The following is a 13,642-nucleotide window of genomic DNA, read 5'->3' on the forward strand; positions in this document are numbered from 1 at the left end:
GGGCCGCGGGCCTCCCTCATGGTGCCACGGAAGAGCCCCGCAGAGCCCGCGCCGCGCCTAGGGCCGGCGGGGGGGCGGCTGCGCCTCGGCAGCGGGGCACGGAGGGAGGGAAGGCGGGCAGGAGCGGCGCGGCTGCCCGGGCGGCCCCGCTCGGCGTACGCTTCTTCAAAGGGGCAGATGTAATTTCAGGAGGCAACGGTGGGAGAGGGAGGGAGAAGGGGCGGGCGCTGGCTTGTTCGCAGCTGCCCTGGGCTGGGGAGGCCCGTGAGGGCCGGGCGTGGTGGGCTGCGGGCGGGGCGGCGGGAGCGAGACGGCGCGAAGCGGGCCGCGGCGCCGGTGCGGGGAAGGGAGAGGAAGGAGTGGGAGATGGGGGTCGGGGCGGAATACGGGAGAGACAGAGTGAGGCGAGGAGGAGTAAGTATCTGGTTTTTCCCGGGCTGCTTGGACGATGATGCCAAAGTAAGCGCTGCTTATCTCTTCCGGGGGGAGCACCGAGGCAAGGGGAGAGGAGAGCTGTCTCTGGGAGAACAGGGACAGAAATGCACATGCATGTGCCTTTAGACACGCATGCTGAAGGCTCACATGTCCCTTCATGCAGAGAAACCTGTACAAACACACACACACCCCATACTCGCTCTCATGCTCAAGAGTTTCCCACTGTGGGCTGTAATTCGATGGGCGTTAATACTAAGCTGCCAAATCATCCAGCAGATCCAACGTGTGTGCATGCGGGATGAGATACACGTTTCTGTCAAACTAGCCAGAGCCGCGATGGGGAATGCTTTCGGGTTCATTCTTTATTGCCTACTGCAGCACAAGACAATACCTCGTGCATAAAGCCTCACAGGAAAAGGAAAGATATTTTAAGCAAATTTAGACCATCAGAGTTAGCCTATATGTGTTCGGTACTTCATGTCAGGTAGCTACAGCTTTTTTGGTGTCATACAAGATTTACCATATTACTGAATCATTGCCTCTTTCTGTCAGGAACGCTGCATTCACATGCAAAACTAATTCACTTACACACATGTTTACGAGCATGCCTAGACTCCCAGATGTTTGCAGAACACTACAGAGATAATCCCTGCAGGTCTGTGTCAGAACCCTCCAGGAGTGAAGCAGGACAAAGATGCACACTAATTTAAAGCTTTCTGCATTGTAAAATTTTTGTGGGTACAAACTTAGGCTCCTCTGTGGACATCTGTATGTGTGTGTATTTGTAGGTAATACTTATTTATCTAAGCTATTGATAACTTTAAATACCAACTTATCTCTTCCTTTTTTCCAGCACCACTGTATGCATTCCTTTTCCTTGCCTTCCCCTTCTCTTACCCCAAGCTCTTTTGTAGGACCTATTTTACAGCATTGAAACACTGCTGTAGAAAAATGGCTGTCTTGCAAGATAATGACTGCTTTCTTACAGAAAGGAGTCATCGTTTAACAGTTGCCAACAGTTGTTCTCTTAACACTATTTGCAGCAGCAAATAGCTGAGCCTGTAAATCTAGAACGAACAGGGAAAGTTGGAGAAACTCTGCCTCAACTTTTAACCCCACCTTCACGTTGCAAAGGGTTTAAGTCAGTATGTGTAAAACCCTATAGAGCAGTAATAACAGAAATCAATTATCACTTGCTCATAGGTCATGTCTTAACATATACAAACTTATCTAACAATAACATATATGTATGTGTGTGTGAATATTAAAGTTGACAGCTCACAGCAATCAGCTATTAGCTAATGGTACTAATACTGTCATTCTTTGGAAAATATTCTTCCCTCCATGGTAAAGATTTCCATTTTTACATTATTTTTTAATTACTAAGGAAAGCTTACACTTTTTCACAGAGTATTAATCTAGTTGAAAATTCAGTTTTCTGACAAAAGGTGTTTTGAAAGAAAATTTTCAACCCACTCTCCGCAGGGTCTAGCAGAGCCAAGAAAAACAAATTCTTTTGTTGTTTCCAGACTCAGTGACCATAGAACAATCATAAAAACCTAGCATTTTCAAAACTGCCTCTCGTTCATGCATTTAGAACAATTTACAGTACAGGTTAGGATACCAACAATTCGGATGCTTCCTAATCTCACAGCAAATTTAAGTACAACTTTCACTCTGTCTGTCTCTCTGCCCTGCCACAAATGAGGAATTGGCTTCATACTTCATTAGTCTAAAACCATACCCGCCTTTCTGTTCCCATTTGAAATCTCCTTTGGACCTCTTGCAGCTGGACACAGCATGGGAATACATTAAGTCTCCAAAAGCCTCTCAAAACAGATAGTATTGTAAGTAAACACCAGAAGCGAAGCCCAAACCAAATGATACAATTCAAAGATGGAAAGACGACACTCAGATTCTCAGAGCTTAAATTTACCTAAGAGATTTTGACGCCCAAATCACGCTAGGAATTTGATGTTCAGCTCTCCTTCACTCTCTGTCTCAGTACCTGATGCTCTTTTTCTTCAGTAAAATCCTATCAGGAAATAAGATTTTTTTTTGAAGTACAAGCAGTTAATGATCTCTTTTCAGGTATGAGCCACAGCCCGAAAACCAAGATCAACGAGTGTTTTTCTGTTCATGGGGTCTCAATAGTTCCCTAAGAGCTCATGTTTACCACTTTTTAGAATCAATCTGGAGTACTAGAAAGAAAGAAAAACTGTCCTAGAACAGCAGCGACATGCCATTTCATTAAAACAAACTCTGTTTGCTTTCCTCCATTTCTCCAAATAAGGCTTCTTGACATTTGTCATGTGGCATGTGGGAAACCTAGACAAGGACTAAACAATTCTCAAAATCCCACTTGGCAAAATCTCCAGGCAGGAGAAGAGGAAACACCCAGGAAAACCTGACTAGTGATAACCCTGTCAATATTCTGTTAGCAATGGTCCAAATACTACAGTAATACAACAGTCTGAACAATTTCTGTAGCAATATCACATTTTTTTCCTAAGGGCCTTATGGCATTTCTAGAGTACCTAATCTACCCTGCAAGCAAACCAGCATCCATGGAACATATTACATTCCACAGCCTATCTCAAATAGCCAGTTTAGCTGCCTTTAGCGTGGAAAACACTCATTGAAAAAATGGTATGGCCAGGCCCCAAACTAAGGAAAAAACAAAAATGTTTCAGTCCAGAACAAAATACACTCAATTTACATATCAAGGAGTTTTGAGTTTGTCTTTAAATAAATGCCAGCCCAACATGCTCACCACAGGATTTGATAAACAAGTTTGAGTTCTTTTCATCTGGTGCCCCACCAGGAATGATAATGTACAACAGGCTACAAGATGCCCATTTTGTCTTCTGTGTAAATCCACTGCTTTCAGTGATCCTGGTCAGGAACTAAGGAGTAGAGCAATAGGAGTCACTGATCCTTGTGCAAGTATGAATAATCCTTTTGAAAACTGATCTGCGCCCAGTAGAACACCTAGGGTATGCAACAGTTGCATGATCATTTTCCCAGTGTTGCCCAGGGAAGTTCACCATATCTGCATTTTTAAGCAGAGAATAGAAACACTTCCACAAGTCTATTAAGATTCCTGCAAAGATGGGAACGGGGAAGAGGAAGAAAGAAAAGAAAGTAGTCTGTCTCATTTGACAGGAAATAACACTGTATTACATAATCTATTAAATGTTCCAAGCTTTATTTCACATTAAAGCTCAATAACGATGTTTTTATGTGTGTTTATGTTTTTGTAAAAACCTGTGTAGCTGTTCTGGCAGATCTGCACTGATCCATTGCCTTAATTTTTTTTCCCCAGTGGTTCAAATCTCTGACATCAACACTAGTGCTCTAGTACAATGATACTAGACTAAAATAGTTTAATTTGCAGTGCTAAGCTCTAAATTGTTTTCCCTGTGGTTTGAGAGTGAAAATTTGGCACATAAAACAGGCCGTAAGATCATCCAAATTAAACTTCATCCAAACAATTGAACCCACTCCTTTAAACACAGTAAGCAAATTTATATCCAAGCATTTGGATTTACATCATCTCGGATTATCTGCTAGCATATATAGAACATGATAAAACAGGTGATTACTCAATCACTGGCATAAAATGGACCTAAAATAAGTATGAGCCAATATAGATTGGCAAGTTCTGCATGATCCAGAGGTTCCCTTCAATGTGTAGACTTGAACTTCAGATTTGTGAAAAAGTTGTTTTCTTTTAGTCTTGGGTGTTCACAGATTACTTCCACTGCATAGTAAACTGCTTTTCATGATATTTTAATAGCACTGTGGTATTACAAATACATGCGTAACTAGTATCATTTTGCCAGGATGCATTTAAGGAGTATGCTGAAATACGTATTTCGGTGGCAAATGGTGACAATAATATAACGGCCACGTACATTGGGGGTGCTTTCTTTTGAGATTTAATGGGTCACTTCTTAAATATGCATGAAGTAGTAAAGCTCTATTGAATTCAGTGCAAGGAGAATAAGCTACATTGGATGAGGGTCTCACTACATCTTTATAAATCACTGAGGGAATTTTTTAATGCTCTGGATCTGATCTAGACATTCACTTGGTGTAAACATCTGGAAGATACTTGTATTTTATGTTGGTATGAGAGGAGTTTCCAGCTATCTCTTTCAAGGTTTCTGAAAGTTTTAAGGCTTTTAAAAACTGACATCCTTCCCATCTTGTTAGCCTCCGCCTCCTACCTATCTCTCTCTTACTATTTTCAGGAAGTGGGAAGCTCAATTGGTTGGGATGGAATTTCCTTTCAGTTCTTCCCTGCCAGGCACAAGGCTGGGAACAGAATAAAAGCTCAGGCTCAGCAACTGCTGTCTTTGTTTTCATTGTGAGCAGAGCAGGATGATGAAGAGTTCAAAATGAGGCTTTCAGCTCTTGTCACAAATCTTCTCAGGCTGTGGGACTGTTTTCCCTCACAAGATTTACATCGGTTTAAGCACTGACATCATATTACTTATCTCCCTTCGAACAGGCTGAGATTCCACACAGCACCTTCTTCCACTCCTTCCCTTTAACCTCTGGAATCAGCATTTGCTGCACTCCTTTCCAGTTCTGTTCTATGGCACCCTCAGTGGTTGTCAGTGTTAAGCCATAGTCTTCAATCCCCACCTTGCAGATAATGTTTGCCTTATGGGACCTTCTGAGATTACTCCTTCCACACGACATTCTACAGTTAAAGCCCAGGCCAGCTGAGGAGAGAAGAGCGGTGGCTTGCAGTGAGTTACACACTCAGCATTGTTGCCCAAAGGCCAGCACAGTTAAAGGGACACAGGTGGAACTGCATCTGTGCTGAGCAGTAGCCAGAGAAAGTGAGCCTTTTAAGCAGGTCTTTAACTTGAAGGAGCCCAACTGAAAGGCATCCTGTCTCTGGATGCAGCCATCGCCTGCTGCCTGCTGCAAGACATTAGCATACACACGCGTGGTCCTGTTACACAATCTGATGTATGACACCTCATAGGATAGGACCCAGAAATGCTTGAGCTGTCTGCCTTTTCTCCAAGGGGCTCTATGCACACAGATGCTAGCATACCTCCATGGAGCTCCCTCTAAGAAGTCTGTGGCAATGCTGCACACAGCAACTGCCTCTGATTTTCTCTTGGTTCTCCCCTCCAGTTGCAGAAGAATTTGCGCAAAGCTAGTTTGTTCCTTCCAGCATGGACCATGTTCTCTGTGCAGGTGCACCACTGTGATTATAACTGGAGTAACTCCAGTGACTCCCGTTTACTCAGGTTACTGCAAGTTGGCCCTGAGATGAAGCACAGCTCTTACTGCCTCCTCCTCCTAACATAATCTTTAAGGATATAAATTACAACTGTGTCCACTGTGACTACTGCACTAGAGGGTAATCAGGTTTAGCACAGTAATATGGGCGACTTCAACTCATGGGTTCTTATGCCTGTTACCAGTCTAGCTGCAAAGGTCTGACACAGGTTCTGTTTACCTCTGGTGTAAATCTGGACTAATTCTGTGTGCTCAGTGGAATTAAGGTTGTATAAAGCTGAATGAGAAGAGAATCAGCATGTAGGTATTGAAGGCGGTAGACAGATGTCCCCTTCAGGATTTTGCTATTTCAGTAGTAGGGGATATCACCTCCAGCTTTTTATCAATCACCTGCAACAATGCGGCAAACTCGAGCGCAGAAAAAGAAGTCTTTCTGCTACCTAGGACAGATATTCTATCATTACACTTCAACGCTATGTGAAGAACAGAGGTCTGTTCATGGCTTGAAAATAGGACTTGGGAGGCAGAACTAGTCGTCTCTGGCACATTTTCTTTGCATGACTTTGAGGAAATCATTTCACCTCAGGCTTTATTTTCCCCTTCTGTTAACTTAGATTATTGACACCATTTTGGCATTTACCAATACTTGTGAGTGTTCCTTAACTAACAGGGCAAATGAGGAATCATAGAATCATTTAGGTTGGAAAGGAACTTTAAGATCATCAAGTCCAATCGTTAACCTAACACTGCCAAGTCCACCACTAAACCATGTCCCTAAGCACTGCATCTACACATCCTTTAAATACCTCCAGGGATGGTGACTCCACCACTTCCCTGGGCAGCCTGCTCCAATGCTTGACAGCCCTTTCAGTGAAGAAATTTTTCCTAATATCCATTCTAAACCTCCCTTGGCGCAACTTGAGGACGTTTCCTCCTTTCCTATTGCTTGTTACTTGGGAGAAGAGACCGACACCCCCCTCACTACAACCTCCTTTCAAGAATTATCTATTTACACCAGTGTATTAACCAGTGGCATATACAGAGTTAATTTTTTTGTGTGCATTCTGCTGTGAATTATATCAGAGTGAGGATTTATTCCACTCTGTAGATATTTAATTCTCTTTGACACGGGCCCTGTAACTTAGTTCTGTACCACAGTAAAGATAATGGCTTAGTCTGCAATTGATTTACACAGAGACGCTTCTGAGAGTGGTCAGTGTCTTACAAAAACCCTGATGCGATAAACTGTAACACAAGGTAGCCACTCAGTAAAATTCAAGCCAAATATAGTTTCTGCCTTTCTGAAATATTTTGAGGGGAAGGAAAGAAGCGGAGGACTGTCATACTAAGAGCCTCTACCTTCCATGTTTTTATAAAACCTGTGGGTCACTGCAGTTGTTTTTCACCTGTACAGCTGCATCTGAAGGCCTGTAAGGCTGGAGAGATTAAATGCATTGCAATTGTAAGAGCAGAAAGACACCTAAAGACAGCATGACCTGGATTCCATCTTTCAGTTCCTAGAAAACCCTGAATTTTGGCAATGACATTACGTAATATAAGTTAGGAGTATCATTTTCCTAAACTGAAATATTTACACAACACATAGCATTAATGTAGTTATATCACTGCTCATTTTACTCATAAGGGTAGAGCTTATTCCTTTTACCGAAAAGGATTCAACTCCTATGACAGAAGCACCATTTAGAGGCCCTTCTGTTTTGCACTAAAACCCAAGACAGTCAATTCAACTACTCTCACAACTCCAACACCAGAAGCCACGCCTGGATTTATCTCTGCTGACACAGTCACCATGAACACGATACCTTAATTACAGCAGGTTGCCACATACCTAGAAAGTTTAAAGTTAGTCTGTCCTGCAGGCAGAATTCTACAACGTCCCTACAGCAAACTGCTCTCTTCATGGAATTTTTACAGAAATCCCTACTGTACTTCCCTTAATCAGAAAATGCTTGGCAGCTTCCTACAATCTCTAGTCATGTAGAATATAAAAATACATGATTTAGATGCTTTGGCCCAGAAGCAAAAGTTCTTATCTCCCTTCCCAAAGGCAAAAAAAAATTAATCAGACACCAAAACATGCAAGGCCCAACCCCACAAGGTGCTGAGCACATTCTGAAACATGCTGAAATATCCAACCTGTTCTACTCAAGACAACACATTTGTCCCTCCTCTTTTTAATATTACTATTTACTTAGCTGTATGATGATAGCACAAGGGAAACTCAGTCATGGGCCAGAACTCCATTTGTGTTAGTGCTAAACAAACAGCACTGTGACCTCAACACTGCCAAATTTTGCCTCAGAAATGCTATCATACACAGTGTGAAGAGCAGAGTCATTCACCCAGATGCTAAGCATGGTCTGCGTAGGGCCAGTAAAAGGTATCCACCGCTGTCACAGATATGGAAGTTCACGCAAATTCTACTCTGGGCATAACCATTGCAGCTAAGATGCTTCTCTTGCCTTTCACTTCTCCGAGCAACTTGGCACAATGGCATCTTTTTCCATTGGCTTTGGTAGGGCCCACCAATAAATGACAGTAGCAGTTGCTAGGAGGCTCGGCTCACCCTGAAGTTCAGGATAACTGAGCAGAGCTTCTCATCAGGCACATTTAACATTCTTTCCAGGCCAGCTCAGTTCACTGGAGGTAGCATCCTACAAACTACTGCAGTATCCTTATGCTCAGAACTTTCAGTTATTTCCAGTACTGAAGAGGCCACTTCCTCCTTGACCAGATGATGGAAAGTTCTGCATTCTTGCACACTGAGCAGATAAATATCTGCTTGCATGGTACCTTCTGGATTTCTGAAAAGTGTCTGGTTTGCAAATGGCATAGCCCGTTTCACAAGTGCCACTGGCACACAAGGTCCCGATGCCGTCTTCGAAAGAACAGTCCCCAGACTAAGTCATTATGCCAGTCTGTGTCAGCTGGATCCTGCAGTGAGACCCAAAAGGGCAAAAGCACATGCTTCAGCTTTTCCATATTAGGTCTTTATTTTTCAAAAGCAATGCTCTGAACTTAAGAGCTAAGCAGCCAGTCTGGTACTCGCAGGAGACAATTTATTCCTTGCTTATTCAATGAAGCATGGAACAGAAATGTTATATCTTGCATGGTCCTTAATCAGGGAAAGTTTGCAGTGGAAGAACACCCTCACTGGCTTTTTTGTCTTTATACTTTTTACTCCTGCAATACACTCTTTCTCTCAGAACTGCTTTATGCTTTGGAGTGAAGCATAACAATGCAACATGTTTCTGTTGCTTTTTCTGAGTTCAAATAGCACCCCCAGAGTGTGCCATATGCCACTACACATAAAATGGTATAACTTTTTAAGGTAGGAAAGCCACAGTCTGCCGGCTTTGAGGCTACACTGTTCATGCTGTAGCTGGTATGTGGATAGAAGACCCACATGTCTGAAGCTGCTAACTAGACACCTCTCCCCAGCCTCAAACTCACAACAAAGCTTTAAAAAAACCCTGGCGAGACAAGGCGAATCTTAGTTTCTACCATCTTTGACCTACTTACGACATGGTCAAAAGAGCCTTTACATCACTGAGCGTATCACCTGACAGAGTCTCATCAAGGTAGAGAACCTGAGAGGGGCTTAAACCAGCCCTCACATCAGACCTTCTTTAAACATTGAAATAACCCATTTCCAGATCCGGACTTGCAACTAGACTACTGGGCCCAAGCAAAACATTATTTCTAAGCTTCACTTTCCTTCCCCAAGTAGCCTCAGAAAGACCTTGTAAGTAAGAGCATAAAGCTGCCATTGAAGAATTGACTTCAATCAGGTATTACTACAGCAAGCAACTGCTAGGGATTTATCAAGGCATACACAATTACAGTCAGATACTCTGGCTTCCAGGGTTTACTAGTAAGCCCTTCATCATTTTTTTTATAACGGTTAAATCACTGTGGACAAGACAATGACAACTAAGTACTTACAGTACTGTGTCATTTTGCATTTTACAACATATTTTACAATATGTGAGAGATTAATTATGAAAACAGTGAGGTCACTAGCTTTGTCAGACTCGAAGACCCTGCAAGCTTAGAATAAGCCAGTTGAACCCCGGGCAGAACTGCCCTCCTCATCGTTACACACATCAGCACCTTAAGGACGGTAAAGTTTTCCAGGAGAGGCAGAAGCCAGACTGCCAATTTCATTGGCTATAATACATCACATCACTGGAGTATTGTCATTCCCCAGGAAACAGCAGCATCATTTATTCACTCCTCACTAACAAGCCATGACTCTGCCTGACATCAACATGCTGTGAGCCATGTCCTAGACAGGTGGGTGGCTACCGCTGCTTTGGTGACTGAAGCTCTCCTTCATCCACACATTTGCCACAGATGGATGGGTAAGCCAAAGTAAAAATAACATAAGGAGAGACATGCCACATTGCCAGGCAGCATTAGCAAAAGGGCATGGACAACCAATGCTGTCCCTAGGAATTGTGAGGCTGAGGCACCTCAACAGCAGAAGTTAGCTGTCCCAAAATACTCTTCTTTGCTGGGACAAGTTATGTATTGACACCACGAGCTCCCCCCCCCGCTCCCATGCCAACTCTGCTTATTTGTGTGATAACACAAATCCTCACATACTAGTGCATACATATGTCATCAATGGTTTTTTCTCCAGTGTCTTTCATGAATGAGGATCTTAATGGAGGGAGACCAGAGTCCTCATCCCTACAAAGTCCCCATCTATGAAAATTTCCTAATCTTGGCTGCCTTCTCTCTTTCTCATTCTAGTGGAGCTGTTCCTGATTTACTCCACTGCAGCATGTAAGCAAGAAGAATCAAGCCTGCTGTTCAAGTCAGAAAGAGCAAGCCTGGTCTCCCACAATGCATAATCTCCTCACTTCAGCCAGAGCAGAGAGGGGGAGGATCAGGCCTTATGGATACAAGAATGTTGCCGCTTATCCCATCTTCTATTGGGCAGGTTTGTTTTCAGAGTTGCTGCGACTGGGGATGTTGCAGGGCCATATTCAGGGCTAACAAGAAGGCTCGTTCCATGAATAAAGAATGACCTGAGATAAGCAAACCAGCAGTAGAATAAAAAGCCCAGGATCACTCCACAGCCTCTAAGGACAAAACTGTGTCTTTGTTATGCTAGAGGTGAATCCAGTTGCATCAGAATTCATCAGTCCCAGGAGAGAAGCATTGAGATAAGAATGCAGTGAATCCACAGTGGAAAAATGTTCCTGGTAGGGGTGATCTCTCCTTACACTGTATCTACTACTCCCCAGCTAGCCACAGGGAGGGAAGGAGTGACTTCTTCCATTTTCAAATTCAACACTGTCCTGATAGCCCCTGTTGTTACCACCTCCATACCCGAGTGCCTTGGTTGCTATGAAAAAGGTATATGCTTATCAACAGGTAATGAGTAGTCACTGAATTCAATGAACACTGGAAGAGCATGAGCTTAAGCAGTTGGACTGATCTTTGCAGGGCAGGGGATTGTCTTACAGTTTAAATTCTTTAAGGTCAAAGTGACTAGGCAATGGGGTAAAACCTTGCAAAAATGCGTGAGTACTGAAAATAACTGTGGAACTGTTCATTTCTCCTCCCTTTATTTGCCAGAGGATACTAAATTGGAATTACTACCCCGATATCGAGTTATTTTTTGGTATCCATCTAAACCTTCCTGGGTATGATGTGATTTGACCCAAATAGGAGACAGGCTCAAGAGGAAAGCCAGACATGCAAAACTGTGTGGCTGTTCTTGCTTGCTCTGATAAATATAATGGTTGGAGATAGGGTAGCTTTTCTGAAAACATGACTGGATTTACCATGCTATCAGATGTTTGCTAAAGAGAAATACGCTCTTATTCAATGGTGTTGTAATAAAGCATGTAAATTAACACAGTGTTTTGGAACTATGCAGATTTGTACCAGCCGAACATTTGGCCTGTGGCCCACATAACAAGCAGGGATAGGGCAAAGCTGTGCATTATAAGTAGCCCATGGGATCAACATCTCCCTTTCCCAACACACATGCTATTTTTACCTTTCCTTTTTGGCTTCCTTCCCAACTGGAAAAGCAAAATTGAGACACTAATGAAAACAATGAGACACGATATATTGATTCAAAGATTCCAAGTGCTCCTGGCCCATTTGCATCTTCCATGTTCTTTTTGGTCATCAAAATGCCTTTGAAATAAGGAGGAGCTTAAAGGCATGAGGAAAGGTCTCAGGCATGAGGAAAGAGACCATGTGAGATACATAAAATAGAAAGATGGGTCTGCAAGACAGGGACACTTGGAAAGCCATACTGTAAGAGTGCAAAACCTCTTTCCTTGGCAAAAGGATACATACTGTTAATTTCCTCATTGGTTACTGCCATCACACACAAGGCAACATAGTTCCTCTCATTCCTCCAGTTCCAGTGTAAAACTGGCCAATTTTTTTTTTCTTCCTTCGCTTTCAGGGCTCAGACTGGCAAAGTGCATGTTAAGGTTAGAGGCCTTGACGAACTGTGGAGCAACTGGAAAGTTCTCCTAGGTTATAGTATCATTTACCGATAGATCTTTAACTCAACTGATGACCCTATTACTGTCCACGAAGTCAAACTCCTCTGCTTACAGGTTTGTTAAGAGCAGTCTTCTAACGGACACACTCCCTTGGCCTTTAGGGAGGGAGCATAAAACCCACATACACTTTAGCATGTTTTCAGGAGACTAAGACTCTGGGTGGTTGCCAACACAGCTGAAAAAAGGATAGATGGGTGTTATTCCTCTGCAGAATAGACACAACACAGCAGCCTTTCACCTCCATCCCCTTTGAAGTACATGACAATGCAGAGGAGACAATGAAAAGATGGAAATTTGATGTGAACGCACCTAGGAGTAATCAAGAAAAGATCCTCCTCTGCAATTTGACCAGAAAAGCACACCATTCTTGAAGGAAGTAACTGCCATCTAAAAGGAAGTTCATTCAGAGTAAGGGAGGTCACAAACATGCAGCGTATGGTGTACCCTACACCTCTTCCTTATACAGACACTCATGGGGTTAAGAGAGATGATACAGTTGATCCAATCTAAAGGTACAGTGTGGCTGAGATGGAGAGCCAAGTCCCCTGTTACCATCCTCACTCCCACTGTTTGTGTTGCGCCAGCTCCAGGTTCATCAGAACACTTCATGAGCTAATTCAATCATTCAACCCAGCAGAAAACCAGTCCAAGTGAAAAAGAAGTGGATTTGCTCTCTTCTGGGCTAGTAAGCTGAGTCAGCCCACAATAGAATCTGAAAAGCCCAGGAGCCAATGGAAGGAGAAGGAAAGAACTGGGCAGCACTCAGAGCAGCAACCAGGAAAGGAAGAAGACCACTTCTGCTGGGCAGCAGTGAGTGGCTGGTCTGGTTCTTAGCATGCAGTGAGACTACCCTTGAATGGAGTCAGTTCCTCAGTCTCACTCTGCACAAAGCATGCTGATTAATTAGCGCACATCAAATTTGTATCATACCTCATTGCCCAGTAACTTCCAACAGCTGACACAGCTCTCACCACACTGACAAAGCTTCATAAACCAACAGGGTGACAGGGATGATTGCCATCAGGGAAGCTGTCCCTGCCTTGAAAAAAAATATAATCAGAGACATCTTCCTTCCAGAAAGGTGGTGGGATGCAACTGCTATATTCTCTGACAGCTACCCACTGGGGTGGAAAATGTTTTCTCTGTGGGAATGCTGCTTTTGGCAAGGTGTCAGAGAACAATGCTGTCACCAGCCCTGGCCACACTCATGTTCTCCATCTCTCTTTCTGTATTTTGTTCTCACATAGTTACTTGCATCCTTTATCTGGCTGCAGCAGCAGCCATTTATCTCCTGTGGTACACTGCTTCCCAGGGCGAGTCTGCCTCTGCCTCTCCCTCTCCCTTCCCCCTTTTTCTCTCTTCAACAGCTTGAAAACCATACC

At 43.4% G+C, this 13,642-nt stretch overlaps 1 protein-coding gene across 1 annotated transcript in view; it reads right to left on the minus strand.

The window, feature by feature from the left end:
- Positions 1-13,642, minus strand: part of SMTNL2 (smoothelin-like 2) — a 51,535-nt gene that overhangs the window by 19,728 nt on the left and 18,165 nt on the right. The window lies entirely within an intron of this gene.

This window comes from Haliaeetus leucocephalus, unplaced genomic scaffold (assembly GCF_000737465.1).
Source record: "Haliaeetus leucocephalus isolate CR32 unplaced genomic scaffold, Haliaeetus_leucocephalus-4.0 Scaffold395, whole genome shotgun sequence".
Lineage (NCBI taxonomy): Eukaryota > Metazoa > Chordata > Aves > Accipitriformes > Accipitridae > Haliaeetus > Haliaeetus leucocephalus.